The sequence below is a fragment of the Telmatherina bonti genome, assembly GCF_933228915.1.
Source record: "Telmatherina bonti genome assembly, chromosome: 17".
NCBI classification, from domain to species: Eukaryota; Metazoa; Chordata; class Actinopteri; order Atheriniformes; family Telmatherinidae; genus Telmatherina; species Telmatherina bonti.
The window spans coordinates 5,637,462-5,659,874 of record NC_136615.1 but is presented as its reverse complement, the minus strand read 5'-3'; positions in this window follow the sequence as shown (position 1 = coordinate 5,659,874).

The following is a 22,413-nucleotide window of genomic DNA, read 5'->3' as shown; positions in this document are numbered from 1 at the left end:
ATCCTGGATACTACCATCCAGATCAGGAACAACATTCTGGATACTACCATCCAGATCAGGAACAACATCCTGGATACTACCATCCAGATCAGGAACAACATCCTGGATACTACCATCCAGATCAGGAACAACATTCTGGATACTACCATCCAGAACAGGAACAACATTCTGGATACTACCATCCAAAACAGGAACAGCATTCTCAATACTACCGTCCAGAACAGGAACAACATTCTGGATACTACCATCCAGAACAGGAACAACATTCTGGATACTACCATCCAGAACAGGAACAACATTCTGGATACTACCATCCAGAACAGGAACAACATTCTGGATACTACCATCCAGAACAGGGACAACATTCTGGATACTACCATCCAGATCAGGAACAACATTCTGGATACTACCATCCAGATCAGGAACAACATTCTGGATACTACCATCCAGATCAGGAACAACATTCTGGATACTACCATCCAGATCAGGAATAACATCCTGGATACTACCATCCAGATCAGGAACAACATTCTGGATACTACCATCCAGAACAGGAACAACATTCTGGATACTACCATCCAGAACAGGAACAGCATTCTCAATACTACCATCCAGAACAGGAACAACATTGTGGATACTACCATCCAGAACAGGAACAACATTCTGGATACTACCATCCAGAACAGGAAAAACATTCTGGATACTACCATCCAGAACAGGAACAGCATTCTGAATACTACCATCCAGAACAGGAACAACATTCTGGATACTACCATCCAGAACAGGAACAACATTCTGAATACTACCGTCCAGAACAGGAACAACATTCTGGACACTACCATCCAGAAAAGGAACAACATTCTGGACACTACCATCCAGATCAGGAACAACATTCTAGATACTACCATCCAGAACAGGAACAACATTCTGGATACTACCATCCAGAACAGGAATAACATTCTGGATACTACCATCCAGAACAGGAACAACATTCTGGACACTACCATCCAGATCAGGAACAACATTATGGATACTACCATCCAGAACAGGAACAATATTCTGGATACTACCATCCAGAACAGGAACAACATTCTGGATACTACCATCCAGAACAGGAACAACATTCTGGACACTACCATCCAGATCAGGAACAACATTATGGATACTACCATCCAGAACAGGAACAACATTCTGGACACTACCATCCAGATCAGGAACAACATTCTGGATACTACCATCCAGAAAGGGAACAACATTCTGGATACTACCATCCAGAAAAGGAACAACATTCTGGATACTACCATCCAGAACAGGAACAACATTCTGGATACTACGATCCAGAAAAGGAACAACATTCTGGACACTACCATCCAGATCAGGAACAACATTCTGGATACTACCATCCAGAAAAGGAACAACATTCTGGACACTACCATCCAGATCAGGAACAACATTATGGATACTACATTCCAGAACAGGAACAGCATTCTGAATACTACCATCCAGAACAGGAACAACATTCTGGATACTACCATCCAGAACAGGAACAACATTCTGAATACTACCATCCAGAACAGGAACAACATTCTGGATACTACCATCCAGAAAAGGAACAACATTCTGGACACTACCATCGAGATCAGGAACAACATTCTAGATACTACCATCCAGAACAGGAACAACATTCTGGATACTACCATCCAGAACAGGAATAACATTCTGGATACTACCATCCAGAAAAGGAACAACATTCTGGATACTACCATCCAGAACAGGAACAACACTCTGGATACTACCATCCAGAACAGGAACAACATTCTGGATACTACCATCCAGAACAGGAACAACATTCTGGATACTACCATCCAGAACAGGAACAACATTCCGGATACTACCATCCAGAAAAGGAACAACATTCTGGATACTACCATCCAGAACAGGAACAACACTCTGGATACTACCATCCAGAACAGGAACAACATTCTGGATACTACCATCCAGAACAGGAACAACATTCTGGATACTACCATCCAGAACAGGAACAACATTCCGGATACTACCATACAGAACAGGAATAACATTCCGGATACTACCATCCAGAACAGGAACAACATTCTGGATACTACCATCCAAAACAGGAAAAGCATTCTGAATACTACCATCCAGAACAGGACCAACATTCTGGATACTACCATCCAGAACAGGAACAAAATTCTGGATACTACGATCCAGAAAAGGAACAACATTCTGGACACTACCATGCAGATCAGGAACAACATTCTGGATACTACCATCCAGAACAGGAAACACATTCTGGATACTACCATCCAGAACAGGAACAACATTCTGGATACTGCCATCCAGAAAAGGAACAACATTCTGGATACTACCATCCAGAACAGGAACAACATTCTGGATACTACCATCCAGAACAGGAACAACATTATGGATACTACCATCCAGAACAGGAACAACATTATGGATACTACCATCCAGAAAAGGAACAACATTCTGGACACTACCATCCAGAACAGGAACAACATTCTGGATACTACCATCCAGAACAGGAACAACATTCTGGATACTTCCATCCAGAACAGGAACAACATTCTGGATACTACGATCCAGAAAAGGAACAACATTCTGGACACTACCATCCAGATCAGGAACAACATTCTGGATACTACCATCCAGAACAGGAACAACATTCTGGATACTACCATCCAGACCAGGAACAACATTCTGGACACTACCATCCAGATCAGGAACAACATTATGGATGCTACCATCCAGAACAGGAACAACATTCTGGACACTACCATCCAGAACAGGAACAACATTATGGATACTACCATCCAGAACAGGAACAACATTCTGAATACTACCATCCAGAACAGGAACAACATTCTGGATACTACCATCCAGAACAGGAACAACATTCTGGACACTACCATCCAGATCAGGAACAACATTATGGATACTACCATCCAGAACAGGAACAACATTCAGGACACTACCATCCAGATCAGGAACAACATTCTGGATACTACCATCCAGAACAGGAACCACATTCTTGACACTACCATCCAGAAAAGGAACAACATTCTGGACACTACCATCCAGATCAGGAACAACATTCGGGATACTACCATCCAGAACAGGAACAACATTCTGGATACTACCATCCAGAACAGGAACAACATTCTGGATACTACCATCCAGAACAGGAACAACATTCTGAATACTACCATCCAGAACAGGAACAACATTCTGGATACTACCATCCAGAACAGGAACAACATTCTGAATACTACCATCCAGAACAGGAACAACATTCTGGATACTACCATCCAGAAAAGGAACAACATTCTGGACACTACCATCCAGATCAGGAATAACATTATGGATACTACCATCCAGAACAGGAACAACATTCTGGATACTACCATCCAGAACAGGAACAACATTCTGGACACTACCATCCAGATCAGGAACAACATTCTGGATACTACGATCCAGAACAGGAACAACATTCTGAATACTACCATCCAGAACAGGAACAACATTATGGATACTACCATCCAGAAAAGGAACAACATTCTGGACACTACCATCCAGATCAGGAACAACATTCTGGATACTACCATCCAGAACAGGAACAACATTCTGGATACTACCATCTAGAACAGGAACAACATTCTGGACACTACCATCCAGATCAGGAACAACATTATGGATTCTACCATCCAGAACAGGAACAACATTCTGGACACTACCATCCAGATCAGGAACAACATTCTGGATACTACCACCCAGAACAGGAACAACATTCTGGATACTACCATCCAGAAAAGGAACAACATTCTGGATACTACCATCCAGAACAGGAACAACATTCAGGATACTACCATCCAGAACAGGAACAACATTCTGGACACTACCATCCAGATCAGGAACAACATTATGGACGCCACCATCCAGAAAAGGAACAACATTCTGGACACTACCATCCAGATCAGGAACAACATTATGGATACTACCATCCAGAACAGGAACAACATTCTGAATACTACCATCCAGAACAGGAACAACATTCTGGATACTACCATCCAGAACAGGAACAACATTCTGGACACTACCATCCAGATCAGGAACAACATTATGGATACTACCATCCAGAACAGGAACAACATTCTGGACACTACCATCCAGATCAGGAACAACATTCTGGATACTACCATCCAGAAAAGGAACAACATTCTGAATACTACCATCCAGAACAGGAACAACACTCTGGATACTACCATCCAGAACAGGAACAACATTCCGGATACTACCATACAGAACAGGAATAACATTCTGGATACTACCATCCAGAACAGGAACAACATTCTGGATACTACCATCCAAAACAGGAACAGCATTCTGGATAATACCATCCAGAACAGGAACAACATTCTGGATACTACCATCCAGAACAGGAACAACATTCTGGATACTACGATCCAGAAAAGGAACAACATTCTGGACACTACCATCCAGATCAGGAACAACATTATGGATACTACCATCCAGAACAGGAACAACATTCTGGATACTACCATCCAGAACAGGAACAACATTATGGATACTACCATCCAGAACAGGAACAACATTCTGGATACTACCATCCAGAACAGGAACAACATCCTGGATACTACCATCCAGAACAGGAACAACATTCTGGATACTACCATCTAGAACAGGAACAATATTCTGGATACTACGATCCAGAAAAGGAACAACATTCTGGACACTACCATCCAGATCAGGAACAACATTATGGATACTACCATCCAGAACAGGAACAACATTCTGGATACTACCATCCAGAACAGGAACAACATTATGGATACTACCATCCAGAACAGGAACAACATTCTGGATACTACCATCCAGAACAGGAACAACATCCTGGATACTACCATCCAGAACAGGAACAACATTCTGGATACTACCATCCAGAACAGGAACAACATTCTGGATACTACGATCCAGAAAAGGAACAACATTCTGGATACTACGATCCAGAAAAGGAACAACATTCTGGACACTACCATCCAGATCAGGAACAACATTCTGGATACTACCATCCAGAACAGGAACAACATTCTGGATACTACCATCCAGAACAGGAACAACATTCTGGATACTACCATCCAGAACAGGAACAACATTCTGGATACTACCATCCAGAACAGGAACATTCCGGATACTACCATCCAGAACACGAACATTCCGGATACTGTTATTCTGCATTCTGTTATTTTCTGCGGAATGACAGGAAGCTGGTTGGTTGTTGGGAGGGAATTAATTAGATTCCTGAAACTAATTGATTTTACAAGAGATTTTTTTATTTACCGTCTGAGGTGTTTGTGTCAGAATAAGGTGGATGTGTGTGACTCCAGTCCACCTCTCTGATCCATGTGAGGAAAAAACGTCTTCTGTTCTCAGTCATTCTCACAGACGGCTAATTTTTCCTCCGTCTTGTTTTTGGCAGATTGGTATAAAGGTGACAGAGTTTAGCGAGCAGACGTGAAAACACCTGAAGGCTGTTTGTCTCTGCAGATTCAGCGCAGAGACTCATTTCAGGAGCTAGACTATCACCACGCTCCATGCTCCTCTTATCTAACTAACTGATAAATAACACAGTCTGTCACAATGATAACAAGGTCAAATCAAAAGGCTGACCAACAGCACTGTTTTCCCTGAAGCGCCTCCGCTGACCTCCATGCTAATGAACTAAACACAGAGAGCAAGAAAAGAGGGAACAAATGAATGTGAATGAAAAGCAAATCTATCAGAAACACCCCTTCCTCGTTCCCCTCCTCCACTCTTCTCCTCACACTCCCCTCCACCCTGTTATATTTTATTCTCCAACGCGTGGTGAATTTAATAAATATATGCAAATGTGTGCTGTGGAACATGACGAGTGTAAATCAGGCGAGGATGTTCTTTGAGCGCTGCTGAGATTGAGGCTGAGAGCTGACCCTGGGTTAATCATTTTTCACTTCCCTATCGCATTCAATTCTGCAGCCCGTGTGCATGCGTGTATCCCTGTGTGTGTACACACATGTACGAGCATGGATGTGTGTGCATCTGGACGCAACACACAATGCATTTTAAACTTTGTGTACATAATTAGGATAATATTTACTTTCAAATTTATGCAGAAAGGGACATCCGTGCTTTAAAAGAACGTTAAATCTGACTCTTGGCATTTCACAAGTTTGCTATGGATTTATTTCCTTGGAGGAATATTTGCACATTGAATGGAAGCGACAGCAGGTCTCTCAAACTGCACTTTGTTATTTTAAAGGGTTTTTCTGCAGCCGTGAAAGGTTGGAAGATCTGTGCTGAACAGCACCAGGACTCATGTTGCAGCTTTAGACCTTTTGTTCTGTCATCCTGCAGTGAGTCGGACCAGGTGTGTCCTCCTCTGGTCCTGACATGTTGACATTAATTTCACTCTATTTTTATGAAAATGCTCATGTGGATATGTAGATATGCACACAGTATGGATGGGAAGGTTGGTGCTTTTCAACGATTCGGCTCTTTGACTCGGCTCCCCTGAGAAGAGTCGACTCTTTTGGCTCCCAAATGGTTCTTTGTTTAGTTTCATTTAGAGTTTCTATTTAAAGTCTAATTTCACAATAAAGAGTTTTTTTTTAAATTATTCTTGTTTTCTCAGGGAGCTGAGTCAAAAGAGCTGAATCTTTGAATCATATCAAGCAGATTAAGTATATAAAGACAAAACTGGAACATCATGATACTTTAAATTCGCTAAGTTCTCCTTTTTTTTCTGACTTCCAATCTGACTTCCAGTCCTCTCTGCATACCCAAAGGGGGTCCAGTTCTGGTCCTCAGGAGCCACAATCCAGCAGGTTTTCCATGCATCCCTGCTCCAACACACATGACTCAAATTAATGAGTCATTATGCAGAACTTCATAGGCTGTTGGATCCATTCACTATGAGTCTTATGTGTTTTCGGAAGGAAAAGGTGAAAACCTGCAGGACAGCGGCTCTTAAAGACCAACTTTGGACACCCCAGGCGTACCTGGTCTGTACCACTACACGACCTGTCTTCTCAGAGGCTGATCTTTCTTTACATCGTGGTACAATCCTCATCTTTACTCAGGTGGAACTGACCACATGATGTCCTGCGTCTTCTGAAGAACAAGTTCTTTTAGACAGGAACCAGTTCTTCTCATTCACTTCAAAGAATCAGTTCGTTCATGAATGAAACATCAGTGACACAGCGGATCTGGATGGATTAAATATGCACCACTCAGGCAGATGATGGAGGGAAGACATCGTATTTTAGCTCTGATAGAGGATAACAAACCTTCGACTGAGCATAGAAGGAACATCTTCTACTCATCATCAGAGGCTGGCAACTCCAGTCCTCGAGGCCTGCAGTCCTGCAAGTGTTTCCCTGCTGCAACATACCTGACACCCATTAGACTTGATGATCAGAAATTGAAATTAAAAGCTGCATGAGCCTGCTGATTAGCTCAGGTGTGTTGCAGCAGGGAAACTCTGAACACTAGCAGGACTTTGGACCTCGAGGAGCAGAGTTGCCCATCCCCGCTTTACATCATGTTGATGTGTTGCTCATGAACGAGCCAGTTCTAGAGGCTGATTCTTTGTGGTGAACAAAAAGAACTGATTCCTGTCTAAAAGAGCTGGATCTTTAGAAGGAGCGGGATTTTATTTTAATGGGTACATCATGCGCCACCATCATGCCAGTCCATACGAGGAAGGATGAGGACCATCTCCCGACCAGGTCCATGGAGAGAAATGGAAGCCAGAATCACAGCTGTGTTGGGGAAAATGGAGAAAATAACTTTATGTATCATGATTTTGAGTGACTCCTTTGTTTGGATATGAAAAGGCTTGTTTTTTTTAAAAATGTTATCAATATTTTTGTTTTATTTTTAATTACGTAAAGTGCTTTGTGCTGCTTTTGTATGAAAAGTGCTTTATAAATAATTTTGGATTGATTGATAAAGGAGTCAAGTCAAAAGAGCTGAATCTTTGGAGAGAGCTGAACTTCCCATTACTGCTGCAGTAACTGACTACATTGTCTATTTCTAGCTCTATTTTTGTATCTATTAACCTTTTTTTTTTTTTTTTTACCTTGACATTGTTATTGTGGCCATAAACAATACGTATAAATCCAAAAGCTGCAATTAGGTTGGTATTTATAGGTTTATTTAGGGATCCAGTTGGATTGGTCTGGTGCAGTATTTTTGCCTTGAAGGAGAGTTGAGACCATGTTTGTCTTTTCATTTTTAGATATTTCTTCATAATCACAATGGCTAATAGCTAGCTGAGGGTCTTCTTTTGCTCATTGGAGTATGTTGAATAATTGACACATTACCGCCACCAAGTGGTGGGAAGCTGCATTGCAGACTAGCTTCTCGTAAATGATAGTCGAGTTTCTTCTGCAGAGTTCGTTGTGCGGTCCTGACGGCCACCAAGGGCAAAACTGAAAGTTTTAGTATCACTGCTGTCAATGTTCCTGCTCCAAACAATGATGAAAATGTCCTGGTTCCAAAAAGGACATTCTGCTCCCCACCAGCAGGCCAACTTGTGGTTCCTGGGCTCTCCTCAGCTTGCAGGCTCCTCTCCTGTGGAACCAGCTTCTGATCATGTTTGGGCTGCAGACATTATCTGCAGACTTAAACCTTAAACGGTATTAGAAGTAACTTTTATTCTAGTTTTAATATTTTACTTATACATATGATTTTAGGTTATTATATTGCTTTACTGATTCATCTTTATTGATATTTGTTGACTTTCAGTTGACTCTTTGTAGACTATTGTGAAATTAATTGTGTTTCTAAAAGTGCTTTTATTTTTGTGAATGGGTTGTGCTGGAAAGGAGATGTGTAAATAAATATTTATATCTCACCTTTCCAGTACAACCCATTCATAAAAATAAGTTGGTATAATTATACATATAAATAAAGACATTACTTTCTTACATTAATCATCCATGCTTTACGTTGGAACAACTGAATGTTGTCTGTGAATATTGTAAAATGTATCATAAAAATGAACATGGGATGTTTATGAAATGAAGGAGCAGATATCATAAGATTGCTCTTCTTTATGCTCCTTTTCATTCAAGCCATATTTAATTAAAGTCTTATTATGTATTCATTTTTATGTTGTTTTGAATGAAATAAAAAAATTAAATGAAATGAAACATTATATTCTTATGAAATTTGTTGATGCCCAAAAAAACCTGAATAAGTTTCTTTGACTTCTCATAAACAGAATAAAATCTCCAGGTTTAATCATTTAGAACAAGCCTGAAAATATCTGAACTCTCGTAATAAAATCATTACCAGAGGAATTAACATGAATCTTGAGTGTTTGAACCGTTTTGTTTTCTTGCAGAGGGAGAAGAATGTGTGTCATTCGCTGCTATAAACTATAAAATGTCAGATAAAAGCTAAATTTCATTATATTCCAGTGGAGTGTGCTCTCTGTCTGATTCTTTTATTCTGACTAACATTTTCTCTCATTTTTATTGTATGAATTTAACAAAAGAAATCTTTTTAAATTTAATTTATTTAAGAATCTTTCTTTCAATTCAGACCTGCAGATTTCACGTCCTCCAAACTTTAAGGACGGATGGAGTGCCTGAGTTGCGGAAACAAAACGGCTGAGCTGGAATCTGACAAGCTGAAAGACGTTCAGACGTCGGGAGCTGGAGGTTCTGCGGAGAGCAGAGGCCACTGCCGGGAAGCCGAGAGGAATTCTCGCTGTAATCCCTCTCTGTGTTCTCATCTCTTCCTTTTCACTGGGCTCCTCTTTTACCTCTTTTAGTCAGAACACACAGTATCTTCCTCTGGATCAGAGAGAAGATGATGCTTTATTCTTTATTCTCTGCAGAATGTCTGTCTGTCTTGTTCTCCCCGTCTTCAGGAGGACTGAAAGTGTCCGTAGACTCTCCAGGAAGATCTGCAGGGCATGATGCTGAAAAAGGCAATGAATTGAACCCCTGCAGACATTTTCCACACAAAGTTTGAGATTTTAAAGACACATGACATAACTTTCAAAAGGTTTTTTTATTGATGCTCCTCATTTCATGACAAATCCTGTCTCTTCTCTGAGACCTCTGCAGACAGTAAAAGTCTGTTTTATCATGTCCTTTTCTTTCTTGCTCTGCACTCTGACGACAGATTTTTTATATTTTATTGTTTGTTTTGTAAATAACTTCATAGTTCAGCTTCTAAAAGTTCATTTCTGTTGCCTTACGTATGTGAATGTGGACGTTTCAGACATACGTTGTCATGTTTGTAAAGTCAGTCCATCCACTAGGGGGCAGTGCTGAGTTCAGAGTTCACTTCTACGTTCTGACACTGGTTGGCAGCGGGAATGCACCGTTATGAGGTTGTTTACAACCATCCAAAAACACCAGTTAAGGAAAAAAACTGCAAAGCTTGTTCAGGTGCTTTTTATTTGGCAGTTTCTGCCATAGACATCATATATACGTAGACGCCGCATCGTATCACGCTGTCTATACGAGCTGACGTCTCATCGCGCCGCCATCTTGGATGGGTCTCCTTGCACCTCCAATGCATTTATCTGTAAGATGTAGGTCCAACCACAACAATAATTTCACCAATTTTTACCTGATTTTTCTCCCAGTTTGGTTTGTTACAAAGGCCAGAGATATTGTTGTGATCCAGATCACTGTAAAGCATTAAAACTACGTGCTTTTATTCTAAAATATTTTCATAATGTTATTTAACTCAGACATAAGGTAGCTGCAATATAAGTAAATGTATAAATGAATTTGATACAAACATGTTTGATTATTTATTGATGCATTTGTATTTATTTATCTATTTTTATCTGGTTAAATAAATTATTATTCAACCTTGTGAAATGTAATTCTACACAATCTGCTTTCATTATTTCACAGGTTATTGCAACCGTATGCTGAACAAATACGGTAATAGTTGCTGGCATTCTCTTGACTACGTTTGACTCTTTTATTTACATTTATTAATTCATCAATATAGAGATACAGTTGTACAAAGTCTGAAAATAAAGTACTGAATTAAAATTTTACCATTCAGAAGTTAACTAGAAAAACACTCAAAGAACGCAAACTTCCGCCAAGGCCTTTAAAAAGTTCCTGGATCCAAACAGTGATCCGGATCACCACCAAAAGTAAATCAGTTCTTCCTTCTTACGTTTCCAACAAGTCCTGAAAATTTCATGAAAATTTGTCCGAAACTTTTTACGTTATCTTGAACACAAACAGACAAACAGATAAAACCAGTAAAAACATAACCTCCTTGGCGGAGGTAATTATGCTAACATGTAAAACTCTCTTTGTGAAGCATCAATATCATATTTTTCCATAAACACCTCATAGGAGTATAATTTATCATTTCGTAGATTATTCACTGTGTTAACATTATTTATAAACCAGTTATGTAGAAAAGTGTTTTGTTTGTGTGTAATATATACGCGTTGTTTCACAGAAAACAGTTATGTGGGGAAACTATGTTGACTCTGCAGCAGAGACCCATCCAATATGGCGGCGACTCATCCAATCTGGCAGCGACCAATCCAATATGGTGTTGACGCTGCTTCGCTCTCCAGCGCTCAGTGAGGCGTCTACGTATTTATGATGTCTATGGTTTCTGCATCGTCTTCTTCCTGTTCCTTTTCTTCTTCTCTGGTTTGTTCTTTTCTCTGGTCGTGGATAACTGTACAACTCAACACTGCCCCCTGTGTTTCTGGTGGTACTGCTCCATTACCTATCCGTCTCAGCTCCAACAGACCAAACTACGTTCCTGAATGATGCAGAAGACAGACGTCTCTGTATCTGTCTTCTATGTCCAACATAATGGAAACTTAAAAGTTGCTGAAACGATGCTGTCATCATGACTGTGATTGGCTACATGATGATGAAGGCATGTTTCATCTGTGTTTTATCATGAAGACGACGGCGGCCTCTGTTTCCTCTGAGAGTCTCGTCTATGAGGGACGTTTCATTAACAACAGCATCACTGAAGCGAAGCATCCTCCCCCCTCCAGATGCTGGAAGAGGTGATTCTGCATGGGGGGTGCAGCTTTTCATCCCGCTGCTGATCAATAGAGTAAAAATAGCCAATAAGTCTTTAAATTCCCTTCTGACAGCATTTTAAACCATTAGTTTATTAAAATGATTGAAACTTTTTTCCTTGAATAAAAACCTTTCGATGAGGAAGTTTTCTGATTTTCTCTGATGATCCAGATGTTCACATCCAAGCAGGAACCTCTGGACTCATTCATTCAAACAAGTCTCGTGACCCAACCCGACTGGATTTTTACAGCCCTTTTCATGCAGAACCAGGCAAAACCATGGATGGATCCACGTCTTCGCAGATGGGAACGATAGCCCTGATATTTCCAGAGGAAAGTGAGTCTTGCAGATGTGCATCACTTTTTCTTTTCTTCTTCACAATTTTATTTCCTGTCAGAAAAACGTCTTCTTCTTCTGGTTTCTAACTGGAAGCAGAGTGGAGGTTGTCTCTGTCGACACGTCGACCTGTTAGTGAAAAGATGTTTCTGTATGTTCCAGGTGGAGCTGTGTTTCTTATGAAATTCTAATAAAACTAGAAAAGAAAATGTTAAAGGCTGTAGAAAATCTCCTCCAGCATGTCAGTGACTCGGCATCTCCCAACTGAACGCAGCTATTTGTTTTCTGTGGCCCGAGACAAACTCTCGTGCTCTTTAAGACAAATGTCAGCAGTAAAAACCCTTGAGAAGGCCCCTGAAGAGCCCCGTGTGAAGGAGGAGCATCCTCCCGTCTCGGCATGCAGCACATTCCTGTCCTCCATCGATCGCCGGCTGCGTCTCCGCCGGCTTCTCTGCTCTTTTCAAACGATTGCGCTTCTAATCAAACATAATTTACTCACTATCTCTGCAGCCCTTCGCACCCACTCTCGCACTCGCCCTCACCCATCCTCACCCCTTCCTGGTAGCCCCCTAGCCCAGGGCCTGTTGCCAAGGCAACCAGCATCTAATTTCTGAAGTGTCAGTTTGCATTATTGTCTTCACGCTTTCCAGCAATAACCTCTCTCTCCTCTTTCTCTCTGGTCTGTTTGTCGCTGCCTCGGCCACAAATACACACAGATACTCACAACTACTAACACACACACACACACACACACACGCACACGCACGCACGCACACACGCTCACTGCTCGTGCACTATCTCCTCTGTGGCCTCTTGTACTTCATCCCTACAATATTTCTCAGTGCTATCTCCTTGAATTTCTTTTTCCAGGCATGTAAAGCAACAAACAGACAGAATGTGATGCAGTCTGAGCTGCAACCAAGGGAAATAAATCAGCTCAGAGCTGCTGCAGAACGACAGCAGAAAACATCTCAGTGCTGCTTCTCTTGAAATAAAAATTAACTTTTAGCAGCTAGTGAATGAAGACCATCTGAAAACTGAAGCACTTCTGCTGCGTTACATCATATAACGACGTTATAGTTCATTTTATGCAAATAAATACTAAACCGACTAGTCTTTAAAACCTCCACGGTGCAGGTTTCTTTGTTAGTGAACCAGAAAGAGAGATTTTCTTCAGTTAGGGATTTGTTAAAAACTCCGATCTGGTTGAATATTTCTTGAAAGCGGCATGAGATCCAACCAGCCCAGAAGATGTTAGCAAGAAGCAGCAATGCTAACATGTAGCATGTAGCAACATGGCGGGAAAAACTCAGCATCGGCAGAACTCAATCCTAGCATTACTTTACTCATTACTAGCACTACTTGACTCAATCCTAGCGTTACTTTACTCATTACTAGCACTACTTTACTCAATCCTAGCGTTACTTTACTCATTACTAGCACTACTTTACTCAGTCCTAGCATTACTTTACTCATTACTAGCACTACTTTACTCAATCCTAGCGTTACTTTACTCATTACTAGCACTACTTTACTCATTACTAGCACTACTTTACTCAGTCCTAGCATTACTTTACTCATTACTAGCACTACTTTACTCAATCCTAGCGTTACTTTACTCATTACTAGCACTACTTTACTCAATCCTAGCATTACTTTACTCATTACTAGCACTACTTTACTCAATCCTAGCGTTACTTTACTCATTACTAGCACTACTTTACTCATTACTAGCACTACTTTACTCAATCCTAGCGTTACTTTACTCATTACTAGCACTACTTTACTCATTACTAGCACTACTTTACTCAATCCTAGCGTTACTTTACTCATTACTAGCACTACTTTACTCATTACTAGCACTACTTTACTCAGTCCTAGCATTACTTTACTCATTACTAGCACTACTTTACTCAATCCTAGCGTTACTTTACTCATTACTAGCACTACTTTACTCAATCCTAGCATTACTTTACTCATTACTAGCACTACTTTACTCATTACTAGCACTACTTTACTCAATCCTAGCATTACTTTACTCATTACTAGCATTACTTTACTCATTACTAGCGTTACTTTACTCATTACTAGCACTACTTTACTCAATCCTAGCATTACTTTACTCATTACTAACACTACTTTACTCATTACTAGCACTACTTTACTCGTTACTAGCGCTAGTTTACACATTACTAGCGTTACTTCACTCGTTGCTAACATTACTTTACTCGTTACTAGCACTACTTTACTCATTACTAGCACTTCTTTACTCATTACTAGCACTACTTTACTCGTTACTAGCGCTACTTTACACATTACTAGCGTTACTTCACTCGTTGCTAACATTACTTTACTCGTTACTAGCACTACTTTACTTATTACTAGCACTTCTTTACTCATTACTAGCACTACTCGTTGCTAACACTACTAGTTCCTAGCATTACTTTACTTGTTACAAGCAGTACTTTACTCATTGCTAGCATTATTTTACTAGTTCCTGGTACTACTTTACTCATTACTAGCATTACTTTACTAGTACCTAGCATTACGCTACTCATTGTAGCATTACTTTACTCATTCCTGGCATTACTTTACCTTTTCCTAGCATTGCTTTACTAATACCTAGCATTACTTTACTCATTCCTAGCATTACTTTACTCATTGCTAGCATTACTTCCTCGTTCCAAAGATTATTTTACTCGTTCGTAGGTGAATTAGCTGCTATCTTCAGGTTTTTGCTGAAAGTTATGTGGTATGATGGAAGGAATGCAGACAAGGTTACAGAGGCTCAGCTTGTGTTTGGTAAAATCTTTAATATCTTTATATCAATGCTTTTTTCTAATTTTATTTATGTTTGTCTGTCATGATGCATATATTTTATTATGTTTCCTATACTCTTTATTTTTCCACTGATCATTTATCTTTTTTCCAAGAGCAATATGAAACATGACTGAAATAACAAACATAAATACTCCTAAAAATGCTTCTAAAATTATAATAAAATAAACTTAAATGAACTTGAATGAAAATAAGATTTGAAAAAAAATCTATCCTAAAAAATATATCCTTTTAGACTAATCCAATAATTAGATACAAATTATAAAATTTGTTCATAATTTATTAGAATATATACATGTCATAATAAATTGCTTTAAACCAGTAAAACATTAAAGCAAAACATCATCATTAAAACTAGCAGCTTCTGATTGGCTAATATGATCATGTGACAAATAAAACATGGGGGGAGTAACAAAAAATTAAACACAAAAATAAAAATTGATAAAAATAATAATAATGCCTAAAACTCTCAGAAAAGGAAAAATGTATGTTTTAAAATGTTCACATAATGGTATGATCATATTAGAAAAAGAAAGTGTCAATATTTTGACTCCAGAATGACAATGATCTTCCCATCTTTAAAGTTTATCATTTGCATCGGGGAATGTAATTGTTGAGAATTGGTTGTGTTTTACAGGAGACGGTCAATTTGTCGTCTATCTTGTGTTTTTTCTCCTGTAAAGTGGCATGTCATGTCACCTTCATCCTTCTCCTTCCCATCCCTGTAAAGCTTTAAGTTGATGTCAGACTATGCATGCTAAAGCTTTAAGATGGATCAATAAATTAAAATTAAATTAAATTAATCTGTGAACAAGTCGGGAAATTCAGTGTCATGGGCTGCTACAGGGTTTCAATTGATGAAAGGATTGTTCCTGCAGAAAAACCTCATTTTTAGTTTTTATCTGTTATTATGGGAGGTATTTGTTAAAATCTGTAAAATGAGCTTTTGTCACTTATCAGAAGACTCTATCAGACCTTCAGGGAGGAATTCAGGGTGTTTAAACCCAGAAAATCAACAAGCAGAATGGACTGGACAACAAGCAGTGGGAGGAAATGGAGAGATGAGACTTTCTGAGTTTTATCTTCCAGATTTAAGGAACCAGTTCACCAGTTCATACTCCAAACTGGAGGAGAAGGAAAGAGGAAAGATGACGAGGACAGCAGATCCAGAAAGAAAACCTTTAATCACACGTAGAAAAACTGAACACAGAACAGACACGTGTTCATAAACACATATGGATTTATATAATAGTAGTCGTGGAACATCGCGTGTTCAGGGACCAGTTTAGAGCTCGGTGTTCAGTGTGGGACGGCTGGGGGGTGAAAACGTCAGGAAACATGAGCTCTGAGTGTTGATGGATCAGATGGTGAGAGTTCAGGGTGGAAACAGTCCTGGTGGGTGTGGAGAGACCCAGCGAGAGGTGAAGATGCTGCGGACACGGTGGGTCAGGACACTCTGCGTGGTCCGGCGCCAGGACGACCCAGGCAGCCGCTCCGGGTCCGTTTCACCAGCATGCTGGTGTTTAAAGTCCTGCTACTCTGTGTGGATCAGAGGCATCTCTAACTTATTTCTCCTTTTTCCTGAATAAGTGCAGTTGTACATGTTGATCTGTCTTTCCTGTCGTCTCCACCCCAACCAGCAGAGGCAGATGGCTGCCCTCCCTGAGTCGGGTTCTGCCGGAGGTTTTCTTCCTGTTAAAGGGGAGTTTTTTCCTTCCCACTGTCGCCTCGTGCAGCTCAGGATGGAGGATTGGATCCAAGTCATGACTCCATGCAATCAGTTGGTTTCTGATGTGTAAGTAAAGTGTCCTGTGACAACACTGTTGTGAATTGGTTCTATGCAAATAAAATTGAATTGAATGAGATGCAAATGTTCCAATAAGACGTTTACACATGTGGTACACACGTTTATATACACGCATAGTATTTCTGTTTTTCAGCGTCACCATGAAGACCGTCATCACAGTTCTGTAACGATTCCACCGGTTCTGCGATTTATCGTAACGGATGTCGTTTTCACGTTTTATTACGTTTTAGACTCTGTTGGACCTAGCTTGTCAGAAACGTCTGGACGGGTTCTTACGCTGTGAAAGTTACGTCGCCACTTTGTTTCGCACATTGAGTCGTAATTCTCGTAAAATCTCGCGAGTCTCTTCTTTGAGGAAGACATCGATAAGAAACATTTCGCGTTTTGGAGACAGTATTTTGCTCCCGCTGCTGTTGTCGTCATCAGAAGACGAAAGACGTCGTCCAGAAGCTTCTTTACATGAAATGAACTGGTCCCGTGACCCCCTACGTCACGTACAGTGATAAAGAAATGTGAAATAAAAGTGTTTTTCTGTTACGCTCTTGGGATAAACTTCGATCAGGACACGTCCGGAAAGAGCGTAAAAACTGGTTAGTGATTTCTGACAGCTGTTTTTTTTTTTTCATTTAGTCCAGTTTTCTTTTGTTTTTAGCATCATTAGGTGTCATGGAAACGCTGCTATAGATCCTTCTACTTTAGGATTAAATGATTAAACTTGGAACTGATCCTGTTCCTGTTCAGTTCCTGAAAGCTGGATGGATCTGCTGCTTCTCGGTGTCTGGATGTGAACACTTTGACTTTTATATCATCATCGCTATGGCAACTGGCTGTTTTACTCTTCGTCAGTGTCTAGTCTATGTCACTTTTTTTTTTAGAAAGATTGCTGATGGATGAAGAGGTTAAAATTTGCTCAACTTGGTTGCCTAGCAACCGCAATGTTGGCAAGAAAATAAAGAGATGTGATGTTCATGAACGAATCGATTCTTTTGAACAGTTCTTTTAACTGAACCATGAGAAGCGAATTGCAATTGTGAGTCATTGTTTAATTTATCTCCAAATCCTCCAGTCGGCCTTCACGTGTCACGTGTGTGTCATTGTTGGAGTCTGACATCCAACACGCTCCGTTCACGTCTAAGAGAGTATGGGAACCAAATATTACCCGAGTACTACCCGAAACATTTACAAAACATTCATTTTATTTATGCTCTTCTTGTATTTCTTAATAATAGATTTTACTAACTAAATATTTATTATTATTATTTTTATTTTTTTATTGTTGTTGTCGTCAGTAGTAGTAGTAGTAGTAGTACTGTGAGTTTTTTGCGTCACTAAAATGCACGTATGTGGAAGGCTTTGGGGTAAAATGGTTTTTATGGAGGTTATTTGTAACCTGTTCAGTGTTTGTTGAACCACAAAGTGTTTTGATGAGAGAAAATCTAAACTAATGATCTGAATGTGATTCATGCTGATACAGACCCACCTGATGGAACAATTACAATAAAAACATCAATTAAATTAAATTATGACCAATATTTCATAATGATTGGAGTTTTAGGCAGTAAAATTGCGAACTGTGTCACATGATCACGGCAGCCTATCAGGTGTCATGATGTCGTGATGTTGTGATGTCATGATGATGCTGATACTGTTGATGATGATGAAGTTATATATTATTTATTTCACTGGTTTGATGCTGGTTTTGGAGTATCATGTTTTATTATATTCATCATATCTTTTCTGTTTAATAAATGTAAATGATCATATTAATCTGTGGTTTAATTATTTATCATTTGAAACTTTTTCATTTTAGTTGAATTTACACATCCGTTTATTTAATATTGTTTTAAAACCATTAAATGCATATTTTATAGATATTCCATATTGCGCCTTAATAAAGATATTAATGCAAACTGTACAAACAGTCGTGTTTTTCCTTTAGAAGGTATCAGTTTCGATATGGATGATAAAGCACCATGGACTAATGTTTTGGTATCAGCAGGAAAAGCTGCGGTGTCGCTCATGTCTGCAGAAATCCATGTTGAAATAAGAAGAATTACATCAGATAAACAAACGTTTGTTTCTGTACATGCAGCTTGAATTCCTGGTTTCCGTCGCCGTCTCTGGGACAGATTTGCTGGTTGTTGGTCGGAGCACGTTTTTGTCTGATTTGCATGTTGGATGTCGATAGCGAAGGGCCGCTCGCACACCGAGCCGCCACCATCGGTTCCCGGTGTAGGCCTGAGCTGCTAGAGGCCTCTCAGGGCCCCCAAGGTTAATATTTGAAAGAGGGATGGCTCATAAATATGAGCAAAGGGACTTTTAATTAAATAAGCACTTCTTAAATATCCTCCAGAGTCTGCTGCTTTTGTTTAAAGATGAGTGATTGACGACTATCTCTGTGGGAAGGACCATTAGTTTCGCCACTCCCCGCCATACTCCATCCGTCCCCACTGTCTCTCTATTTTCTCAGATCTGTCAACATCTCTCCTCCCTTTCTCTCTCAATTACCCTCCTCCTCCTCCTCCTCCTCCTCCTCCTCCTGCTCCTGCTCTTTCTGCATGCTGCCAGCTCCCTCTGTTTCCATCAGTTCACGTCCCTGAGCTCCTCTCAGGAGGCCCATATTTCTCCCAGCTCATGACAAGGTAATGAGGCCATGCTAAATCCTACCACACCCCGGAGCTACATCAGAGGTGGAGGGGGCGGGTCTTTCCCGACCCCACCTGGCTTCCTCCACCTCTGCTTCACCTCTTGTTCTCCACAGAAAACTTTCACATCTGCACGGCGATGAATTTCACATTTTCAGCCATCAGACTCTTGGCTTTGTGCTTGTCTTCCTCTCCTCCTCCTCCTCCTCCTCCTTCCTCCGGAGCTGCAGCAGCAGCCGCTATGCTCTGCTGATTCCTAGCTGGAAGATGGGGATCGGCGGGGGAGCTCAGTCTGGCTGCGGCCAGCTCAGCCGTGGACAACACACACTCCCAGAAGCAGGTATGTGAGGAAGTGTGGGTGGACGTGTCTTAACATTTGCACCTTGTCATCCTGAATCTTCGGCTGTCCTCGTGTGCATGAAGAGAATAACCAAGCGGTGTTTGGATGAGCTGGTGTCATTCTTTCTTCTGAATTACAGTTTCTAGCCGTTTGTTTGGCCTTTTCTGCTGCTCGTAGTCTTAACCTCCTCTTCACCAGGCTGGTTCTCTCTGCCTGGCAAGACTTCCACAACATAAAGCATGTCTTCACAACCACCAAGCTGTTTGTGTCATGTTGGTTTCCACGGAGACGGGAGATTAGAGGTGAAGAGTCAGAAACAAGATATGTGTTGCTGAGTAACTTCACCTGGAGGACGGCAGCCCGACTCATCCAGGGAGAAAGTACTCCAAACGAGGAGGAAAGTAGTACTAACTACATGTCAAGTAATACTAGGAACCAGTAAGTCGTACTAAAAACCAGTAAAGTAATACTAGGAATGTGTATAAATAAGTACCACTATAGGAAGGAGTAAAGTAATACTAAGAATGTATAAAGTAATCCTAAGAACCAGTAAAGTAATATAAGGAATGAGTAAATAATCCTATGAACTTGTAAAGTAGTACTAGAAACCAGGAAGGTAATACTAGGAATGAGTAAAGCAATACTGGGAACCAGTAAAGTAAAACTACGAACCAGTAAAGTAATCCTAGGAACCAGTAAAGTAAAACTAGGAACCAGTAAAGTAGTAACAGGAACCAGTAAATTAGTACCAGGAACCAGTAAAGTAGTACCAGGAACCAGTAAAGTAAAACTAGGAACCAGTAAAATAGTACCAGGAACCAGTAAAGTAGTACCAGGAACCAGTAAAGTAGTACTAGGAACCAGTAAAGTAAAACTAGGAACCAGTAAAGTAGTACCAGGAACCAGTAAAGTAGTACCAGGAACCAGTAAAGTAGTACCAGGAACCAGTAAAGTAAAACTAGGAACCAGTAAAGTAGTACCAGGAACCAGTAAAGTAAAACTAGGAACCAGTAAAGTAAAACTAGGAACCAGTAAAGTAGTACCAGGAACCAGTAAAGTAAAACTAGGGACCAGTAAAGTAAAACTAGGAACCAGTAAAGTAGTACCAGGAACCAGTAAAGTAGTACCAGGAACCAGTAAAGTAAAACTAGGGACCAGTAAAGTAAAACTAGGAACCAGTAAAGTAGTACCAGGAACCAGTAAAGTAGTACCAGGAACCAGTAAAGTAAAACTAGGGACCAGTAAAGTAGTACCAGGAACCAGTAAAGTAAAACTAGGAAACAGTAAAGTAGTACCAGGAACCAGTAAATTAATACCAGGAAACAGTAAAGTAGTACCAGGAACCAGTAAAGTAAAACTAGGAACCAGTAAAGTAGTACTAGGAACCAGTAAAGTAGTACCAGGAATCAGTAAAGTAAAACTAGGAACCAGTAAAGTAGTACCAGGAACCAGTAAAGTAGTACCAGGAACCAGTAAAGTAGTACTAGGAACCAGTAAAGTAAAACTAGGAACCAGTAAAGTAGTACCAGGAACCAGTAAAGTAAAACTAGGAACCAGTAAAGTAAAACTAGGAACCAGTAAAGTAGTACCAGGAACCAGTAAAGTAAAACTAGGGACCAGTAAAGTAAAACTAGGAACCAGTAAAGTAGTACCAGGAACCAGTAAAGTAGTACCAGGAACCAGTAAAGTAAAACTAGGGACCAGTAAAGTAAAACTAGGAACCAGTAAAGTAGTACCAGGAACCAGTAAAGTAGTACCAGGAACCAGTAAAGTAAAACTAGGGACCAGTAAAGTAGTACCAGGAACCAGTAAAGTAAAACTAGGAACCAGTAAAGTAGTACCAGGAACCAGTAAATTAATACCAGGAAACAGTAAAGTAGTACCAGGAACCAGTAAAGTAAAACTAGGAACCAGTAAAGTAGTACTAGGAACCAGTAAAGTAGTACCAGGAATCAGTAAAGTAAAACTAGGAACCAGTGAAGTAGTACCAGGAACCAGTAAAGTAGTACCAGGAACCAGTAAAGTAAAACTAGGAACCAGTAAAGTAAAACTAGGAACCAGTAAAGTAGTACCAGGAACCAGTAAAGTAGTACCAGGAACCAGTAAAGTAAAACTAGGAACCAGTAAAGTAGTACCAGGAACCAGTAAAGTAAAACTAGGGACCAGTAAAGTAGTACCAGGAACCAGTAAAGTAGTACCAGGAACCAGTAAAGTAAAACTAGGGACCAGTAAAGTAGTACCAGGAACCAGTAAAGTAAAACTAGGGACCAGTAAAGTAAAACTAGGAACCAGTAAAGTAGTACCAGGAAC